Raw genomic sequence first — 23267 nt, forward strand, 5'->3', positions numbered from 1 at the left:
AATGAGGCTAGATTTGACTGAGTTTTAAAAAGAGTCCAATGAGACTAAATGAGTTGATTTGAAAATAAGTCCTAAGAGACTAAATGAGTATTTTGAGTATTTTACTCACTTGATAGATATGAGCATATTGAGTCTTGGAGGAGTATTGAGCACCAAATTAGGTATGAGTATAGTCTATACTTGAATCCCATGAACTACGTAGCCAGTGTAGGAAGGAATTGTACCATGTCGGATGTTTCCCTATTTCATTGTCCTGAAATGATAGGACTTGATTGATTGATAGAACCATTATTGGTTGATTCGTTCATACCCTGGCAAAGTATGAACGGACGTGGCAACAACGTCGGCTTGTTGTACTATCATTTGCTCATATGGTGATAGTTGTCAGTTAGAAAAACTCCCAAATTGAGTGGATTGTGCATGATATGATTGGTTTGATTGAGATTACGATGATTGAGTTGGATTGTAAAACATTGCTAAATTTTAATTTGCATACCTATTGAATTGAGTCCTTTAACTTGATTGTTGAGTTGATGGTACATGATTGGATTGAATAGAATTGTATGTGATTGGATTGGATTGGATGGTATATGATTGAATTGTAAATGATTGGATTGAATTGGATTGTATAGGATTGGATTGGATTAGATGATATGTGATTGGGTTGAATAGAATGATATGTGATTGGATTGAATAGAATGGTATGTGATTGGATTGGATTGGATTGTGTATGATTGGATTAGATCGGATTGTATATGATTGGATTGAGCCGATTGTATATGATTGGATTGGATCGTATGACACATGATTGGATGGGATCGAATTGTAAATGATTTGATTGAACTGTATTGTACATGATTGGATTGGATTGTATGGTATATGATTGGTCTTTGTCTAAAAATATATTCTTACTTTAGACTTATGACACTTTGATTGAGTCTCTCTTATCTTTCTGATTTGAAATATTTGAACCAATATTATTCTTCCTTGAGGTATGTTTCATTCTGCCATATTACATACTCGTACATTCCATGTACTGACGTCTATTTGGACCTACATCGTTTCATGATGCAGAGACAGATTTAAGAGATCGTCAATAGGATCACCATTGAAGATCTATACACACTCAGCATATTGGTGAGTCATCCCCTACATTCGGAGGACACCGCTTATGTTATTCTTGCGTCGAGTTAGCCCTTTTCATTTTAATTTGAGGTAGCCATGAACATGTCATTGACAACAATTAGATAGTAGTGATAGAGGCTTCATAGACTAGATGGTGATGGGTCGATTGAGTATTTTCTTTCCTTGAATTATTCTTGCCAAACTATTTTTAATGACAAAGATTGAAGTTTGATTTATTGGCCCATGGCCTTTCTTTCTTGAGTTAGATCGTTGATTTGGATTGCCCACTAAATTATTTCTTTATTTTAAACTTTCCGTTGATTGAACGATATTGAATGGATGTGTGATTGGACCAAGTGGTTCGCTTGGGGACCAGCAATGGTCTTCGAGTGCCGGCCACGTCTAGGATACCCTCCCGGAGTGTGACATCTCTCTTGTAAAAGGAACAACTACTAAAGAGGACACTCAAGACTACAATATTTATCTTGGTGTATAACTCTCTTTGTATTCTTACTCTCTCTTTTTGGGATGATCTAAATGAGGGCAAGAGTCCCTCTATTTATAGGAGGATGAAAATGCGTTTACGCGTTAATTAAAAGAAAAGTTGGACAGTATGCATTTTCTCTTTTTCAAAAAGAAAATGTGTTTCCTGCCTGTTTCTTCCTTTTGCTTTTTTTCAACTTTTCTTTTTCTACTTTTCCCTTTTTGACTTTGAAAAACCTTGAATTCTCCCACTTAAAGATTTAATTGAGAATCAATTAAGTCTTCACATCATCCTTTCTATCCAATTACTGCAATGTTACGTTTCTGCTAGGCCAATAGAAGATCGACACCATATAAATTTATTACTGTTGATAGGCTTTGTAAATATATATGCTAGGTTGTCATTAGTGTAAATTTTCTGAATATCCACACTGCCTTCTTCCACCTTCTCACGAACGAAGTGATACTGAACTCGTATGTGCTTTGTCCTTGAATGAAATGCCGGATTCTTTGCAAGATGCAAAGCATTCTGACTATCACAAAATAAAGTAACCTTCTTTTATTTGTACCCGAGATCCTCCAGTAACATCTGCATCCATATTGTCTCTTTGCTAGCTTGTGTAGCTGCTACATATTCTACTTTCGTCATAGATGTAGCCACGATAGATTGCAGTTTTGAAACCCAGCTTACAGCTCCTCCAACAAGAGTAAACACATACCCTGAGTGGACTTACTTTTATCAAGATCACCTGCATAATCTAAATCAACATAACCTTTAACAGTAAAGTCTGATCCTCCATAAAACATTGCAACATCTGAGGTACCCTTGATGTATCTCAGGATTCTCTTAACAGTATTCCAATGCTCTCTACCAGGATTAGCCATGTATCGACTAACCACTCTCACTGCTTGTGTAATATCAGGTCTTGTACATACCATGGCGAACATTAAACTTCCCACTGCTGATGCATACGGTACTCGAGGATAACTTGAAATTAATAGGAAATGGGGTAGAAATTGACTTACAGTCTTGCATCTTCAAGCGTCTCAAGATTTTCTTCAAGTAGTTCTTTTGAGAAAGCCAAATCTTCCTATTATTTCTGTTTCGGTGAATTTGCATCCCTAGAATCTTGTTTGCTAGTCCCAAGTCCTTCATTTCAAACTCCCTAGCCAACTGTGCCTTTAAATTTGTGAGACGATCTTTGTTGGGGCCTGCTACTAACATGTCATCAACATACAACAGCAAAATAATAAATTTTTTATCACCAAATCTCTTATAATAAACACAAGGATCTGAACTATGTCTGTTGTATCCAAGGCTAATAATGAAGGAATCAAATCTCTTATACCAACATCTCGGCACCTGTTTGAGATCGTATAGAGATTTGTTCAACCTGCAAACCAAGTTCTCTTTTTCCTGTTCTTCAAAACCTTCTGGTTGGAGCATGTAAATTTCTTCTTCAAGTTCTCCATGAAGAAATGCAGTTTTGACATCTAACTGCTCCAAGTACAAGTCAAATGTAGCGCACATCGCCAGGACCACTCGAATTATTGTGAGTCGAACCACCGGAGAAAATATCTCATTGAAGTCTATACCTTCTTTCTGAGCGAATCCTTTTACCACCAATCTTGCACGATACTTCTCCACTTGATCATTACTATTGCGTTTGATCTTGTAGACCCATTTGTTTCCAATGGCCTTCCTTCCTTGTGGTAATTGAACAAGATCCCATGTTTTATTTTTATGAAGAGCTTCAATTTCTTCTTGCATTGCTGCCACCCACAGAGATAATTCTTGGCCTTTCATAGCTTCGTGAAAATTTGAAGGCTCTCCATCTTCTGTTAATAGATAGTATGCAATATTACTCTCCATAGAATAATTTGAGTGCCAAGCTGGTTCTCTTCTATCCCTAGTTGACCATCGAACTTCTGGAGTTTCAATCTCAGCTTGCTCTTGTCCTTCGTGCTCTGGTGCTACTTCAGAAGAAACTGGAACTTCTTTTATTTCTTTAACTTCAACTATAGTAATCTCTGATTTTTCTTTTGAAGTGCTACCTTCTTTTGCTTGTATCTTATTTTCAACAAATACAACATCCCTACTGATTACCACCTTGTGGGCTGTGGGATCCCACAAGCGATACCCCTTGACTTCATCAGCATACCCTAAGAAAATGCATTCTCTAGATTTCGGATCCAACTTTGATTTTTCTTGGGTGTTGTACATAACATAAGCAGGACTTCCGAATATATGTAAGCGAGAATAATCAGCTAATTTTCCTGTCCACATCTCTATTGGCGTTTTCAGATCAATTGCGGTTGATGGTGAGCGATTGATCACATAACAGGCGGTTTTGATTGCTTCTGCCCAGAATGGTTTTTCCAACCCTGCAGTTGCCAACATAGCTCTTGTCCGTTCCAATAAGGTTCTGTTCATCCGCTCTGCTACTTCATTTTGTGTTGGAGTATATGCCACTGTGAACTGTCGTTTAATACCTTCTTATTTACAGAAGTTATTAAATTCATCACCAGTGTATTCTCCTCTATTATCTTTCCTCAAACACTTAATCTTTTTCTCAGATTCAAGTTCCACCCGCGCTTTGAATTCTTTGAAAACTAGAAAAATATCTGCCTTTCTTTTAATTGGATACACCCAACTTCTCCTAGAGTAATTGTCGATGAATGACACAAAATATTTCGGTCCTCCTAGGGACTCTATCGGTGCTTGCCAGACATCAGAGTAGACCAGATCTAGTATTTCCTTACTTTTAGCAGAGGAACTGCTAAACTTCAGTTTATTTTGCTTACTGGTAACACAATGCTCACAAAAGGATAGTGTAACCTTTTTGAGTCTTGAAAGAAGCTTTTGCTCAGCAAGAATCTTCAAACCTCGTTTCGACATATGGCCAAGTTTACAATGCCATATCATCATTGATTCTTCAAATAAACTTGCTGACGCAGTTGATGCTTCTCCTTCTTGGTGTGTTTCACCTTTAAGCACATATAGATTTGTAGTAAGTTTTTTCGCTTTCATCACTACAAGCGCTCCTTTGGATATTCTCATGACTTCACCATGAGTCTTATATGAACATCCATTATCATCTAGTTGTCCTAAAGACAATAGATTCTTCTTCAAGTCTTTTACATGTCGTACCTCTTGGACGGTGCATATCGTGCCATCATACATTTTTATTTTGATGGATCCAATACCAATAACATCCAAAGCATGATCGTCTCCCATGAACACAGACCCTCTTGAGATAGGATTATATTGATGGAACCATTCTCTCCGGAAAGTCATGTGCCATGTTGCCCTTATGTCCATGATCCAAACATCAGTGAAAAGTTTTCTGCCTTCATTATTTGATATTTCTTCACTACATAAAATGTCGCCATCATCCGAGGTATTTGCAACATTCCCTTGAGTATTTGATGGCTCAGGGTGTTCACTCTTCTTCTTGAACCGACAATCTTTCTTGAAGTGCCCTTTCTTGACATAATTGTAGCACTTGATATTCTTCTTACTTCTTGATTGAGATCTGCAATGATTGTGAATCCCACTGGGTCCACATTCCGCTGGTCTTCCTCTCACCATCATTAAAGCTTTAGTTTGCTGCGAACTTGATTGTTTGTCTTTCTTATTTTTGCATCGATTTTCTTCTTCCAAGACAGCGGCTGCAATTTTATCGAAAACTAGACTGTCTGTATTGTTCGTCAGGTTGATGATGAGTTGATCATACGAGTTAGGCAGACTTTGAAGTAGAAGCTCTGCATGTTCAGTCCCTTCTATTTTGCAACCCATTATTGTAAGTTGCGAAAATAGAGTATTCAAAGTATTGATGTGTTCAGTTACTGACATGGACTCTGTCATTCGAAGAGTATACAATCTTCTTTTTAAGAAAATTTTATTATGCAAAGATTTGGCCTCATACAATCCCGTAAGAGTATCCCATATTTCCTTCGCCGTCCGCTATTCAGCCACACTAGACAACACTTGATAGGCTAGTGCCAAGTGTAGATCAGCAACTGCGTTGCTGTCTATGTCATTCCACTTGCTGTCATCAACAAAGTCTGTGGGCCTTCCTTCAATTGCAACTAAGCAATTGTCTTTTCTCAATATCGCTTTTATTTTTATTTTCCATAGTGAGAAATTAGTCCTATTGAATTTTTCAAAATCAAACTTTGTTGTACTCGACATTGTTATTTGTTTCACACCCTTCTAGATCATTTCTGAATATTTTTGTGAACAATCGTGACAAACTATACTGTCATTGAATTTTACTATTCATGTGAATAGTACTATTCACCAAATTTACTATTCACAAAAATTTACTATTCATGAATAGTACATTCGCATAAAACAGACAGAATAATCGAGGGCTCTGATACCACTGTTAGGGGAGGAAGCACCACAACTAAAGTTTGATATGACAATAAATATGAAAATAAATTGGACACAAGAATTTTACGTGGAAACCCCTCTAACTGATAGAGGGGAAAAACCATGGGGTAGAAGGATGTGACACCCCAGAAAATTTTTCGCAAATAATCAAATATTTCTTCACGTGTAGGTAGACTCGGGTCGGAGGACTTGTAATTCTACATGTGAGTTAGGATTAATTCCTAAGTATTTGAAGTGTGTTAGATGTGTTTAGGGGTCATAAGGGATCTCTAACACCAAGTCGAGTCCAAAGAACTCCAATCGATTAAGTTTTCGGACGAGTTAGTATAAGGGTCAACTTCAAACGACCATATCTCCTAGGATATAAAGAACTGGGTGGACCACGACCTACCAACTTAAAGGTCTTTGAGTCTTCTTTCCAACGCCATAAAGATTGCAATTTTTGGAGTTCGGAGTCAAAAGTTATGGTCATTTTACTACGGACTAGTACTGCAGGAATATTCAAGCCTGGGCGAAATTCAGGCTTGGCGCTCCAGTGGCGCCCCACGCCACTATAGCGCCAGAAAATAGCCTCAGTAGTTTGGGGCTTGGCGCGACGCGCCACTATTAGGTGTGCAGGGTTTTAAGCCTATTTTGGCTTGGCGCTGCAGTGGCGCGACGCGCCACTATAGCGCCAGCAAGACTTTTGCCCAAATTTCCAGATTTTTGGAAGAGGGGCAACTTGGACTTTTTCCAAATTATATATACACCATCCTTGAGCATTTTGGACCATTATTTTCAGCTCCTCTCTCTCTCTCTAAAAAGCCCTTCCCTCTCTTCTTCTTCTTCTTCTCCAAATCCTTCTCCAACAAAGGGTGCCTTCAAGAGTTTCAAGGATTCAAGTCTTCCATTGAAGACCTAACATCAAGTTCCTTCAAAGTCTTCAAACAAGGTATGTAAGGCTAACCTAAAATATGGATTTAGTTCTTCCATATGCCCATAGATGTGTTGGATAGAAGTTGTGAAAGAGTTGAACCTTCTAAGAAGGTTTTCTTGAAAGTTTTCCTAAACTATAGAATGTTTTTAAGTACTATTAGTTGATTGATGTTTTTAATGACTTGAGTTACTAAATAGTTATTTTTCATATTATTAACTACAAATGTATCTTTGTATATAGATTTATAGGTATTGACGATATTCTTGAGTTGAGTTTTGTTGAGAGTATGGATTCATGTTTCATTCACATGAACCTAAGATGAGATTTCTTTGGTCATAATTTGTCTTGAGTTGAGGTGGATGGTTTTGTGTATATATGTATTGATTGGAATACAAAGAATGAATTAGATAGTTAAGAATGTCCTTTTGCTTCTATAAAATGAACATAGAACTAAAATAAGGATTTTAGAGTAGATGTTTGATGATTGATGTGACGATGGTATTTGATAATGATGTGATGATAATGTTTGGTGATGATGTAAATGAAGAGGTTATGTTGATGAGGATGTTGTGTGATAAAGTGGATTGGAGTCTAATGTGATTTTGTGGTATATGATGTGCATAATTTGAGTTGATTGGAGTCTTAGGAATATTTTGAAAATAAATGATCTTTTGAGGAGGAGCTTTAAATAAATTATTTGTGAACCTTTTTGCATAAACTACTTATACACTATTTTGAGTCTAAAGAATTATTAGTTTCATCTTTGATTTAGAAAGGAGTTTAAGTATGAGTTGAGTATGAGGAGCCTTTAAATGAGTTGAGTATTTTTACATTAAAGTATCTATTTTGAGTTTGAGTTGAGGAGTTGAAATTATATTTTAATGTACATAATATTTTCTGCATTCATTGAGTTGAGATTGTATAAATTTTTAAAGAGAAGAGTTTGATGATTTGAGATGAGTCAATTTGAAAGAAGGTCCAATGAGACTTGTCATTATGAGTTAATTGAGTTGAAATGAGAACAGAGTTGATGAGGTGGCAATGTTCCACATGAAACTAGCCGTGAGGGATTGTTTGAGATGATTGGAGGAGTTTTATGAGCATGGAGTCATGGGAGGAGTATCGAGCACCGAATTGGGCAAGAGTATAGTCCGTACTCGAACCTAATACCTGTGTTGCCAAACGTAGGGGGGATTGAACCGTTAAGTCGGATGCTTCCCCGAGAGTTTTGTCCTGACATTATAGGACTTGGCTGGATTAGATCCATGAGTGTTTGATTCGTTCATACCCTGGCAAGGTATGAACGGGCGCGGCAACAACGTCATTTTGTTGTACCTTTACTGGCTCATAAGTGATGGTTGTTGGTTAAGAGAAACTCCCATTTAGATCTTGATAGTACTCTGAGTCAGTTGAGTTGAGTGAGTTGCTATATGCTTATGAGTTAGTCCTGTCTACACTATTTCTTATTAGACTTAAGACGCTTGAGTGAGTTATTACATATCTATTGAGTCGAGTCCTTTGAGTTGAATTGTAAAACGTTGTATAATTTAATTTGCATATTTATTGAGTTAAGTCCCTTGAGCTGATTGTTGAGTTGAATGTTGAGTTGATTGTATATGGTTGGATTGGATTAGATGAATTGTGATGGGATTGAATAGAATGGTATGTGACAAGATTGGATTTGATTATTGAGTTTATTATTGAGTTGAGTGTATATAATCAGATTGTACATGATTGAAAAGGATCGAATTGTAAATGATTTGATTGAACTGTATTATACATAATTGGATTGGATTGTATGGTCTATGATTGGGCTCTGTCTAAACTATATCCTTACTTTAGACTTATGACGCCTTATTTGAGTCCCTCTTATCTTTTATGAGTTGAGATATTTGAACCAGCGTTACTCTTCCTTGAGGTATGTTTCATTCTGCCATTTTACATACCAGTACATTCCACGTACTGACGCCATTTGGCTTGCATCGTTTCAGGATGCATAGACAGGTTTAAGAGATCGACAATAGGAGCATCTTTGGGGATCTATTTGCACTCAGCGTATTGGTGAGTCCTCCCCTACATTCGGAGGACACCATTTGTGTATTCTTGCATCGAGTTAGCCCTTTTCATTTTGAGTTGAGGTAGCCATGAACATGTTACTGGCACTAATTAGATAGTAGTGATAGAGGCTTCATAGACTAGATAGTGATGCGTCAATTGAGTATTTTCTTTCCTTAAATTATTCTTGTAAAACTATTTATAATGACAAATATTAGAGTTGATTTGTTGGTACATGGCCTTTATTCCTTGAGTTAGACTAATGTTTGAGTTGCCCACCGAAGATTCTCTTTATTCTTTTGTTTTCTGCTGATTGAATCAATGAACGGATGTGTGATCAGGCTATGTGGTTCGCTTGGGAGCCAGAAATGGTTTCTGAGTGCCGGTTACGTCTAGGGTTGTCACGACCCAAAAATCAAAGTCATGATGGCACACATCCCAAAACCCAACCTGATGTGTAAGCCTAAAAATAAAACTCATACAAGACTCCTAAAGGGAAAATCATGTCATGATTTAAGTGAAAAGAAAAACAATGAAGAAAATATCCCAAAACCTGGTGTCATAAGTATAAAGAGCATCTAATACAAGGTTCGAATCTGAAGATACAACATAAGTCTCTGAATGATACAAAAGACTAAAAAATAAAGATAGACTAGTGACGATCCGAATTCTGGGACCTCACCACTAATCTGAGAATACACAATCCGCTAGAATATTAACTGCCACGTGGGGTACCCCGACTAGTATCTGCATCAAAAAGGGACACAGAAGTAGGGGTGAGTATAATTCACATGTACTCAGTAGGTTTTAGCTGACTGAGTATAAGGAATTAATCAAACCTATGAAATAAACTAAGGAACGCTTCCACCTGCATACAGAAAAGTCCCACTTCGGCATCGGTGCTGCCAGTTTATATATATAGTGGCACGAGTAAAGTAAACCCATAATAACAACTCATAATCACAATTAATCGAATAATTCAAGCAGCACAAATATCAATGCAATGCAATGCAATATGATGATGCAATGATGTGGTGGTACGGTGGAATCAAGACTGTCGCACAGCCTGTCGTATACACCTGCCGAGCTGTGCTACCAAGCAGGACCCATGGGGGTCTTGCAGACCATATACCTCAATCACAATATCTCATTATCCTTGCCACCTCCTCGTGGTCAAGGGATCACAATGCATCCACTACCCTACCGGAAAACTGCCTCGGTCAGGGACTCAAGATACAAAGGTTAGGGTCACAATGCATCCACTACCCTGCCGGAAAACTACCTCGGTCAGGAACTCAAGATACAAAGGTTTAAAGGTGTTTTATTTTCTTTTTCAAAAAGAATTTCCATATTTCTCAACTTCCCATGTTTCATGATATGATGAATGAGGATGAATGCATCAAAACACATATGCATGGAAGTAATAATCAACTCACATGTGGTATAAGGTTTAAAGTTCTCAAAACTTAACCTACACATGATATTCACCCTCAATAAATAGTAACGGGAAGAACACACTTTTATTTAAATATTCACCCCTTTCTCAATAATATTTCAATACTCAAGTATGCTTAAAACCCCCAACTCAATCTCTCAGGCGGCATCACAAGTCAAATAATATACTCAAGCCTCTCTCTTAGGCAAATCACAATTCACATGCTCTCAAAGCAAATAAGATAACAAATAAGGCCCCCACACGGGCTATGTAATACGAATAAACCCCCACACGGCAACACATTAATAAATGAGCCCCCACACGGGCATCACAATATATATAACATTCTCAACTCATACTACAACCCCATCCCAAAGTCTATAACATATGAATGACTAATTACCCCATCTCAATCTCAAAGAAAGATAGCCAAACCTACCTTAATTGCCGAAACCGCACTCGAATACCTCCACCGGACAAGCAACTCTCGAATTCAGCGCCCGGAATGACAACCCACTATCAACAATGAAACATACACGTCACAAGGAGTCCAATGACACCCATATTGATAGGTTTTGGAACCGGGGGTAAAATGATCCAAAAATTAACTATTTTCGAAAAGGGTCAAATCTGGAAATTTCTTGAACAATCCTATTTTATTGGTAATAAGGAACTCATGGTTGAAAAACCCATAAAAATAGAGCTCAAAACGAGTTGGAAATCACAATTTTCCTTAAATTCGGATTAGGGAAGAAACAAAGATTTTTGGAGTTTGAAACTAAAATTTAAGAGTTAAAATCGTCAAAAACTTAATGAAAAAGGAAGGTTTTAGGTCAAAAATCACTTACCCAACACTTTGCCTCGAAAATCTCTTCTCAAATCACCTCAAGGAGTTCAAGAACTCAAACAAATGATGAAAAATATTGAAATGGGAAGAAAGGGGCATTTTCTGCCCAAAAAGTTACTGTTCACGCGTGTTACTGTTCACGCGTGTTACTGTTCACGCGTGTTTTGTACAAATTTTCGAAAATCACCCTCAAGGTCATTACAATATCCACCACTAAAAAGGATGTTCGTCCTCGAACATAAGATAAAATAAAGTACCTGGGGTCTCAAAAAGCTGAGGGTACCGAGCCTGCATATCAGACTCTAACTCCCAAGTCGCCTCCTCAGCAGGCCGATGCTGCCACTGCACCTTGACCGAAGAGACCTCCTTGGTCCTGAGTCTACGAAGCCGCCTATCTAGAATAACTGTCAGCTCCTCCTCATAAGTCAAATTCGGACTCAACTCTACCGCATCATAAGAAATCACATGACACTCATCCGGTATGTACTTGCGAAGCATGGAAATATGAAACACCGGATGGACAGCTGACAATTTAGGGGGTAAGGCCAACTTATACGCCACTCCACCTACTCTCCTCAGGATTTCAAACGGGCCAACAAACCTTGGGCTAAGCTTGCCCTTCTTTTCGAACCTCATCACACCCTTCATGGGCGATATTTTAAGCCACACGCAATCACCCACCATGAACTCTAAGGGACGAACCCTCCTATCAGCATAACTCTTCTGACGACTCTAAGCTGTCAATAGTCTACCTTGAATCAAACGTACCCGCTCCACAGCATCCCTAAGTAAGTCAGTATCCAATGCATCAACCGCAACAGAATCAAACCATCCAATAGGTGATCGACACCTACGACCATACAATGCCTCAAATGGTGCCATTTGAATGCTGGAGTGATAACTGTTATTATAGGCAAACTCTGCTAAGGGCAAGTGTTGGTCCCATCGGGCACCAAAATCAATCACACAGGCCCTAAGCATATCCTCCAACACCTAAATAGTCCGGTCGGACTGACCATCGGTTTGGGGATGAAATGCTGAACTCATCTCTAGCCGCGTACCTATACCACGCTGTAATGCCTTCCAAAAGTGAGAGGTGAACACTGAACCCCGATCCGATACAATAGAGATAGGCACCCTATGCAGCCTAACAATCTCACGAAGATAGATCCTAGCTAACTGATCCGCATTGTAGCTAGTCTTCACCGGAAGGAAATGGGCTGATTTGGTCAATCGATCCACAATCACCCAGACAGAGTCATACTTACCCAATGCCATGGGTAATCCAGACACGAAGTCCATAGTGATACGCTCCCATTTCCACTCAGGAATGGGCATCCTTTGCATAGGACCACCCAGTTTCTGATGCTCATACTTCACTTGTTGGCAATTTAAACACTTAGCCACAAAATCAATAATGTCTCTCTTCATGCCACACCACCAATAGTGTTGTTTCAAGTCATGAAACATCTTTGCCACTCCCGGGTGAATCGAATACTTGGAACAATGAGCCTCCTCCAATATCATACGTACCCATTCACTAACCTTGGGCACACAAATGCGACCATTAATCCTCAAAACTCCTTCCGAATCAAGAGAGGCTGATTTTGCTTCACCACTTAACACTTTGTCTCGAATGGCCCTCAACTTTTCATCTTCAAACTGGTGTGTACGAATCTGGTCCATCAAAGTAGACCTAGCCTCCACAAAGGCCAAAATACCATGATATGTAGAAATATCAAGTCGGACCAACTGTCTAGCCAATGACTGAACCTCCAATGCCAAAGGCCTCTCCACAGCCTTAAGAAAGGCCAAACTACCCATGCTAGATGCTTTGCGACTCAGGGCATCCGCTACCACATTAGCTTTGCCCGGATGATAAAGTATGGTAATGTCATAGTCTTTCAATAACTCTAACCACCTACGCTTCCGCATGTTCAGATTCGGCTGAGAAAAGATATACTTAAGGCTACGGTGGTCAGTATAGACCTTGCAATGCACTCCATAGAGATAATGCCTCCATAACTTCAGAACAAACACTACCGCTGCTAACTCTAAGTCGTGGGTAGGATAGTTCTTCTCATGTACCTTCAACTGTCGAGAAGCATAAGCTATAACTCTACCTTTTTGCATCAATACACCACCCAAACCGACTCCCGAAGCATCACAAAACACAATAAATGCCACGCCCTCCTCGGGTAAGGCTAGAATAGGTGCTGAAGTCAATAATTCCTTGAGCTTTTGAAAGCTCGCCTCACACTCCTCAGTCCACTGAAATGCCACGGTCTTTTGAGTTAGCTTAGTCAATGGGGCTGTAATAGAAGAGAATCCTTGAACAAACCGACGATAGTAGCCTGCCAACCCAATAAAACTCCGAATCTCGGTAACCGAAGTAGGCCTAACCCAATCACGAACCGCTGCAACTTTGGCTGGATCAACCATAATACCATCCTTGGTCACTATATGACCCAAGAATGTCACGGACTCAAGCCAAAACTCACATTTGGAGAATTATGCATACAACTTCTCCTCTCTCAATCTCTGAAGGACTGTCCTCAGGTGCCTATCATGATCCGCCTCATTCTTGGAATAAACCGAGATGTCATCAATAAACATGATCACAAACGAGTCCAAATAAGGTCGAAATACCCGGTTCATCAACTCCATAAAAGCAGCTGGGGCATTAGTCAACCCGAAGGACATAACCACAAACTCATAATGCCCATAACGAGTCCTGAATGCAGTCTTTGGGATATCAGATACCCAAACTCTCAACTGATGGTAACCCGACCTCAAATCAATTTTTGAGAACACCGATGCACCTTGAAGCTGGTCAAATAAATAATCAATGCGAGGGAGAAGATACTTGTTCTTGATAGTGACTTTGTTCAACTGTCGATAGTCAATACACATCCTCATAGTACCATCTTTCTTCTTCACAAATAAAACTGGTGCACCCCACGGTGATACACTAGGTCTAATAAACCCTTTCTTCAACAAATCTTCTAATTGTTCTTTCAACTCTTTCAATTCTGCCGGAGCCATCCGATAAGGAGAAATAGAGATGGGTTTAGTGTCATGCTCCAAATCAATCACAAAATCGATATCACGGTCAGGAGGAACTCCCGGCAAGTCTGTAGGAGATACATCCATAAACTCTCTCACCACCCTCGTAGTCTCTATATGAGATGACTCCGTGGTGATATCACGTACATGAGCCAAATAAGACAAACAACCCTTATCCATCAAGCGACGAGCACGAATATAAGATATCACCCCCTTAGGATACGAACTCGGATTACCCTTCCATACTAAGTTAGGTAAACCGGGATAAGCTAAGGTCACGGTCTTTGCATAACAATCTAATATAGCATGATAAGGAGATAACCAGTCCATACCCAATATCACATTAAAATCAAGCATGTCTAGTAAAATCAAGTATGTACGGGTCTCTCTACCCAAAAATATCACCAAACATCCCTTGTATACCCGATCCACTACTAAAGATTCACCTATTGGTGTAGAAATAGTAATAGGCACAATAAGAGACTCACTCACATAATCAATACCCATATCAAAATAAGTCGACACATAAGAATAGGTAGACCCTGGGTCAAATAATACTGAAGCAGAACGATGGCAAACTGGAACAATACCTGTAATAACTGCATCAGAGGCTTCTGCCTCATATCTACCCGATATAGCATAGCATAACTGACGGTCACCCTTAGCCTGTGAACCCCCACGAGCACCACCTCGTACTCTACCCCTAGCACCATGGGTGCCACCTTTAGTATTCTGCAAAGAACCTCGAACAGCTGGAGCATCTGTAGAACGAATAACTGGTGCCCCGGGCCGTCTAGTAGAAGGAGCACGTTTGGGGCAATCTTGGGCCTTATGCCCAAACTCATCACACACATAACAACCTCGAGGACCTGAACTCCGTAGGGAATAACTAGAAGTGTCAAAACGACCTCCGGAGCTCGAAGAACCCTGAATAGCTGCCTGGACTGGTCTGCCCTGATAACCATGGGTTCCTGAACCCGAATATTCTCTACCCTTGGAGGAATGATCGTTGAATTGACCCTGCCGACGGAACCTCTTGGCCCCGCCCTGTCTAGCACATCGGATACTCTCTATCATCCTGGCATGATCAATAATACTCTGAAACGTATCCCCAGACAATACAAGAGAGGCTATAGCCTCCTGGAGATAACCGGCGAATCCCTTTACTAGTTTGCGAATCCGCTTGAACTCGATGGGAATACTCGACATAGCATAACGAGATAACTCATGGAAGCGAGTCTCGTACTCAGATACAGATAGGGATCCCTGCTCCAGTCTGTCAAACTCATCCCTACGCTGATCACGAAGGCTATAAGGCACAAATCTCTCAAGGAACACCTCAGTAAACTGTTCCCAACTCATCATAGGAGAACCAATAGGTCTACGAGCAAGAACTGACCTCCACCATTCTTTGGCCACTCCCGCAAATTGATATGAAGTGTAAGCAACTCCATGTGCCTCTAAAATGCCTAGGTTGAACAACCTGTCTTGACACTCAGTCAAAAAGTCATAGGCTTTCTCTCCAGCTTTACCATCAAACCTCGGAGGTGCCAATCGAACGAACCTCTCGAAACTCTTCTGCTCAGCTACCGACATGACAGCATTAGCAGAAACTGGCGGAGCTGCAAATCTCGGAGGTGTAATAGAAGGCATTGAAGATGAACTAGGAGTCTGAAATCCTATACTAGGCCCCTGAACTGGCGGTATTGCACCAACTATGATAGGAGAATCTACAGTACCTGAAACAATACCAGAGGTAGGAGCACCATCTAGTCTAGCCAATAATCGAACCAGTAGCTCCTGAAGAATCGGAGCACTATCGGGAACCACAAGAGGCTGGGATGGCCTCTGCTCCTCAGTCTTCTGCTCTAAGTCATCCTCATGCTCATACATGGGCTCAGGTGATAGCTCTCTAGCTCGTCCACGAGCAGGTGCCGCTCCCCTTGCTCGGCCTCGTCCCCTGACTCCACCACGTCCTCTACCTCGCCCGCATACTGGGGCTCGAGCAGCAGGTGCAGCCTCACCCTCAGTAATTGTGGCTCTAGTCCTCACCATCTGCGCAAAAGGAATAGATCAGAGGTATACAAGACTTGATATGAATAAATCGCACGAAGGGAGTAAAAAGAAAGAAATTCTCCTATTAAGTATCTTGTAGCCTCTCGAAGATAAGTACGGACGTCTACGTACCGATCCGCAAGACTCTACTAGACACCCTGCTCTTTAACTTATAAGACCGGTGAACCTAGTGCTCTGATACCAATTTGTCACGACCCAAAAATCGAAGTCATGATGACACACATCCCAAAACCCAACCTGATGTGTAAGCCTAAAAATAAAATTCATACAAGACTCCTAAAGGGAAAATCATGTCATGATTTAAGTGAAAAGAAAAACAATGAAGAAAATATCCTAAAACCTGGTGTTATAAGTATAAAGAGCATCTAATACAAGGTTCGAATCTGAAGATACAACATAAGTCTCTGAATGATACAAAAGACTAAAAAATAAAGATAGACTAGTGACGATCCAAATTTTGGGACCTCACCACTAATCTGAGAATACACAATCCGCTAGAATATTAACTGCCACGTGGGGTACCCCGACTAGTATCTGCATCAAAAAGGGACACAGAAGTAGGGGTGAGTACAATTCATATGTACTCAGTAGGTTTTAGCTGACTGAGTATAAGGAATTAATCAAACCTATGAAATAAACTAAGGAACGCTTCCACCTGCATACAGAAAAGTCCCACTTCGGCATCGGTGCCGCCAGTTTATATATATAGTGGCACGAGTAAAGTAAACCCATAATAACAACTCATAATCACAATTAATCGAATAATTCAAGTAGCACAAATATCAATGCAATGCAATGCAATATGATGATACAATGATGTGGTGGTACGGTGGAATCAAGACTATCGCATAGCCTGTCATATACACCTGCCGAGCTGTGCTACCAAGCAGGACCCATGGGGGTCTTGCAGACCATATACCTCAATCACAATATCTCATTATCCTTGCCACCTCCTCGTGGTCAAGGGATCACAATGCATCCACTATCCTGCCGGAAAACTGCCTCGGTCAGGGACTCAAGATACAAAGGTTAGGATCACAATGCATCCACTACCCTGCTGGAAAACTACCTCGGTCAGGAACTCAAGATACAAAGGTTTAAAGGTGTTTTATTTTCTTTCTCAAAAAGAATTTCCATATTTTCTCAACTTCCCATGTTTCATGATATGATGAATGAGGATGAATGCATCAAAACACATATGCATGGAAGTAATAATCAACTCACATGTGGTATAAGGTTCAAAGTTCTCAAAACTTAACCTACACATGATATTCACCCTCAATAAATAGTAATGGGAAGAACATACTTTTATTTAAATATTCACCCCTTTCTCAACAATATTTCAATACTCAAGTATGCTCAAAACCCCCAACTCAATCTCTCAGGCGGCATCACAAGTCAAATAATATACTCAAGCCTCTCTCTTAGGCAAATCACAATTCACATGCTCTCAAAGCAAATAAGATAATAAATAAGGCCCCCACACGGGCTATGTAATACGAATAAACCCCCACACGGCAACACATTAATAAATGAGCCCCCACACGGGCATCACAATATATATAACATTCTCACCTCATACTACAACCCCATCCCAAAGTCTATAACATATGAATGACTAATTACCCCATCTCAATCTCAAAGAAAGATAGCCAAACCTACCTTAATTGCCGAAACCGCACTCGAATACCTCCACCGGACAAGCAACTCTCGAATTCAGTGCCCGGAATGACAAACCACTATCAACAATGAAACATACACGTCACAAGGAGTCCAATGACACCCATATTGATAGGTTTCGGAACCGGGGGTAAAATAGTCCAAAAATTAATTATTTTCGAAAAGGGTCAAATCTGGAAATTTATTGAACAATCCCATTCTATTCGTAATAAAGAACTCATGGTTGAAAAACCCATAAAAATAGAGCTCAAAACGAGTTGGAAATCACAATTTTCCTTAAATTCAGATTAGGGAAGAAACAAAGATTTTTGGGGTTTGAAACTAAAATTTAAAAGTTAAAATTGTCAAAAAATTAATGAAAAAGGAATGTTTTAGGTCAAAAATCACTTACCCAACACTTTGCCTCGAAAATCTCTTCTCAAATCACCTCAAGGAGTTCAAGAACTCAAACAAATGATGAAAAATATTGAAATGGGAAGAAAGGGGCATTTTCTGCCCAAAAGGTTACTGTTCACGCGTGTTACTGTTCACGCGTGTTTTGTACAAATTTTCGAAAATTACCCTCAAGGTCATTACAAGGGTACCCTCCCGGGGCGTGACAAAGGATCTCACTATTTTAATATGGAGTACACAGCTCTCAAATACAAGGAGAAAATAACAATTAACACTTTTATCTTGTAAAAAGAACAACTACTAAAGAGGACACTCAAGACTACAATATTTATCTTGGTGTATAACTCTCTTTGTAATCTTACTCTCTCTTTTTGGGATGATCTAAATGAGGGCAAGAGGACCTCTATTTATAGGAGGATGAAAATGTGTTTACGTGTTAATTAAAATAAAAGTTGGACAGTACGCGTTTTTTGTTTTTCAAAAAGAAAACGTGTTTCCTGCTTGTTTCTTCCTTTTGCTTTTTTTCAACTTTTCTTTTTCTACTTTTCCCTTTTCCCTTTTTACTTTGAAAAACCTTGCATAAATCAACATGTATTATTTACATGCATCTTTAAAAAATAATGACTAATATGACTATTTATCAAAACAATTATATTAATTGATGTATAGTTTTAAGTCTTGAAAAATAATTTGGGAAATAAGTAATTAGTGTTGATCGTAAAACATGAAGAAAAAATATGTAAAATTTTATTGATTGATGTAAAATATGCGTGCAAAGCACGTACACTAAACTAGTACTTATTATTCTAAAAGTAGGAAGTCCCATAGTTGAAAGTTGGTTTATGAAATTACCCTTCAAAAGTATAATGACTATTTTAAGAGGGAAAAAAATCAAGAACCCATGTTTAATGTCTGATCCCATGTTTCCTATTCCAAACTATCCAATTAGTAGTATTTGTAATATTTTGTGTTATAATACAACGCACGAAAAATATTATTTAGAAAGATAATTTTAAATTTTATGCTTTATTATTTGGTTTTGGTATTGGACTTGATCATTTTTATTAAGAGTTGATTTATTGTTATTGTTACACTACACTAACAATAACGTCAATAACCCTACAACCACTGAAATCATAATCCCAAACGAAATGTATATATGTCCGTTTCTAAATCATGGCATCAACTAATCTCTAGCCCAATTTTGTGAATACACATCTCAAATTAAATACACTTCAACTAGTTATATTTCCAGGCATCAATGGAAATTACAAGTTTTGTTCTCTCCCTTCCCTCTTTAACAAACAACAAAGCACTCAGGAACTCCACCTTTAAAAGGTTTCTTTGTGGGTTCTGCCAATGGGATTTGTCTGTACAACCACGAAGGGGAGATGCATGTATGGAACAAATAAATATGCACGGAGAGAGTATTATTTAAACTGTAAAATAGAGATGAAGATTCAATTGAATAATTTAATTGAAAGTATTTAACTATCACCCTTTTTAACACCTATTAAGAGGAGAAATCCTATATAAAGTAAGCTAAATGACCAAAAAAAAAGGGAAGAGGAAAAAAGCTGCATTATCCTATTCTCCTACTAAGTTTTGATCATGTTTCAGCCTTGATGATGGCTGCAATAACTCCTCACTTTGCCTAGGAAAAATGGTACCCTCTTGGAGTGCATGAACTCTCTGTAAAAGCAATCATCTGAAATTGTTGAAAGTACTTGGCAGCATTGTGTGGATAATGAAATTTTTCGCTTGAAAACGAAAGTGATCAAATCTAATGCACAACCATCCACCTTGATGCAAGAAGTGGTTGGAGCTGGGTCTGGGGCCCAAGAGGGAGCCGTGTGCACTGGCTCAACTAAATCATCGACTCGGGATACGGATGGAGCCGCATGAGTTGGTGAAGACGCATGACTGCAATAGTTTCTCACTTTGCCAAGGAAAAATGGTACCCTCTTGGAGTGTGAAAACTTTCTGTAAAAGCAATCATCTGAAATTGTTGAAAGGACTTTGCAACATTGTGTGGATAATGAAATTTTACGTTTGAAAACGAAAGTGATCAAATCTGATTTACAACCATCCACCTTGATGCAAGAAGTCGTCGGGGTCGGGGCAGGGGCTGTGTGCGGTGGCGAAACCTCATCATCAACTGAGAATAGAGCCGCATGAGTTGGTGAAGCCGCATTATCAACCGGAGATGGAGATGGAGATGCATGAGTTGGTGAAGCCGCATTATCAACTGGAGATGGAGATGGAGCCATGTCCATGTGAGTTGGTGGTGATGATTTTTTTGGGTGAGTACGCCACCACCATCCGAGTGAAGGTGCGTGATGATGATGCCACCTCCATCGGGGCCATAATCGAATTGAAGAAGTACCAAACAACTCCTTGTTGTTTTCTGTTTTGGGTTCTCTTGCAATAACGATGCCTATGCAAGTACCCAACAACAGAAACACACATAATAATGTGCCACTTCTCGACGTGTTTCAGAAGAAAGAATGAATAATTATCTGATCGAGAAAGAACAAATATTGAATAATTAGGTGAGATGGAAGGAAGAAATATATATAGCCAAAGAAATCCTTTAAACTTGTATGAATTGATATGAGTTGATATAAATAGGCAAAGAATTTAATTCCCAATCCCTTTATACTTGAAATATCTACTTCTATCCAAATTAGGATTTCTATTTATGTGCACTTTTTAATAAACTTATAATTGAAGACTTGTATTCAAATTAGAAATCACAGCCCTAGATCGTAGAATATACAAGTGAAAGAGTCCTTTTACGAGTTGAAAACATACTACTCCGTATTCACCGCCTCCTTCTCTGCTTCAGCAATTCACTTTTGTATTAAAATTCCTTCTCTCATGCTATCCTTACAATTCAAAAATCCCAAATGAAATCCTCCACCAAGTCTCTATGTCCGTTTCTATATCAGCTTTCTTTGTCGGTTCATTTGTCTCTGCAATCACCAAGTCAATCAAATTACCCTGTCAATGAAATTACTTCATTCCCCATTGCCTTCCTCTTCCAATACAACATGACGATTATAAAGTTCTATTATTCTAGTCTTTCTTACTACATCTACAGTTTAAGGACTGATTCATGGACAACATTCCATGATCAGCTTCAGGGCATCTTTCTAGATAATACATTGGGTAAATATGTCAACGGGAAGCTTTATTGGATTTCATGTAATCGTCTTGGTAATATCAACATCATTTATTTTGACATAGCAGATGAGACATGACAAATATTCTAATTTTCATCTGGGAGTTGTGGGAAGTGACATTTATGTCATTTATACTTGTCATCCAGATGATACTATTTCTGATGTCTGGATTTTGAAGGATTGAGGATTTTGGACGAAACTGCATATCCTCCAAATGTTATGCTATTTATGTGTTCTCCAGACACTTGTACATTCTGTATACATTTTCACGAGTCAGATAAGGCTGATATTTTACTTTTGCTTCCCCCATCGATCATGATATATGACGGTTCAACCAGACAACTAAAGAACACTGTCGATGTTGAGGGATATGTTGATGATGTGGGATGCTATGCTGAAGAAATCAATGTAGAAAGCATTGTTAATGTTGGGTTTAATTGATAGGTTGAATGGAAAATTGAGGGAAAAAGAAGTGGAGAGGAAATGATAGGTTCTCTCTTGCTTTATTAAATAAGCTTTGGTCTCACATAGGTGGTGGAAATGAAAAGTCTCCTACTTAAAAATAGAAGCACTCCTTCATGTTGCTAAAGGGTCAAGAAGAGGGTCTCCCCTCGCGCCGTCGTCGTCGTCACTCGCTCGGCTCGTCTTCGGCTACGGCTACGGCTACGGCTTCGGCTTCGGCTTCGGCTTCGGCTTCGGATATGATTGATTGATAATCTTTTTGGACCAAATTTTCTTTAAATTTTTAATTAATTAATATTATTTATTTATTTAATTAATTAAGTGGGGGAAAAAAATCCTGACCCGCGACCCGCGACACGTTTCTTTCCCGGATTAATTTAAAATTTCCCTCCGTTTTTTCCAACGGATTTTTGAAAGGTTGCAACCTTGTCCGAAAAGTTGCAAACCTTTTCTCAACAGGCAAACCTTTGTTACTGTTTTAATATTTTCCAATACAGTTTACTAACAGTTAATCCCCTGACGATACCTGACCGGGGACGTCGTAATTATGAAACCTCAGAATTAGTTTAGCTGGTATGCTCTGTTTGCACTTTTTATATACAAGACAAGACATTGAATATTTATTTTCCTGATAAGGTGGCAAAATAATGAATATATATATGAATCCATTCATCATAGTTGCTTGTATAGCTTGTAGTCCTTGTAAGCATTATTTCTCCTTTTTATTATACTATCTTTTGGACGCGTGCGTTGCACTTAGTTCTCTATCGTTACAGACTTGGATTGGATCCTTGTTTGAATACTCTCACTCAACTCCGTCTACTATCATCTTGGTCAACTCATCACTATCGAAGGCTCAAGACTTACTTTGGTTCATTACCCTATCATCTCCCCCTTAGCTTAAAGGCATCAACTAAATGATACTAACTAGTCACCCAAAGCAACTCATAATATTAGAACCTCATATATCTCTATACTATCTCATATACACATGTCACACCTCGAGAGGATAACCTAGACGTAACCGGCACTCAGAAACCATTTCTGGCTCCCAAGCGAACCACATAGCCTGATCAGACATCCGTTCATCCATTCAATCAGCGGAAGACTTAAAATAAAGGGAATAGTCGGTGGGCAACTCAAAA

At 39.1% G+C, this 23267-nt stretch overlaps 2 pseudogenes; one reads left to right on the plus strand and one right to left on the minus strand.

Moving 5' to 3' along the window:
• Window positions 1–19952: 19952 nt before the first annotated feature.
• On the minus strand, window positions 19953–20970 carry LOC129879829 (uncharacterized; annotated as a pseudogene).
• Window positions 20971–21388: 418 nt separating this feature from the next.
• Window positions 21389–22203, plus strand: LOC129874998 (uncharacterized; annotated as a pseudogene).
• Window positions 22204–23267: the final 1064 nt, after the last annotated feature.

The sequence above is a fragment of the Solanum dulcamara genome, chromosome 2, assembly GCF_947179165.1.
Source record: "Solanum dulcamara chromosome 2, daSolDulc1.2, whole genome shotgun sequence".
NCBI lineage: Eukaryota > Viridiplantae > Streptophyta > Magnoliopsida > Solanales > Solanaceae > Solanum > Solanum dulcamara.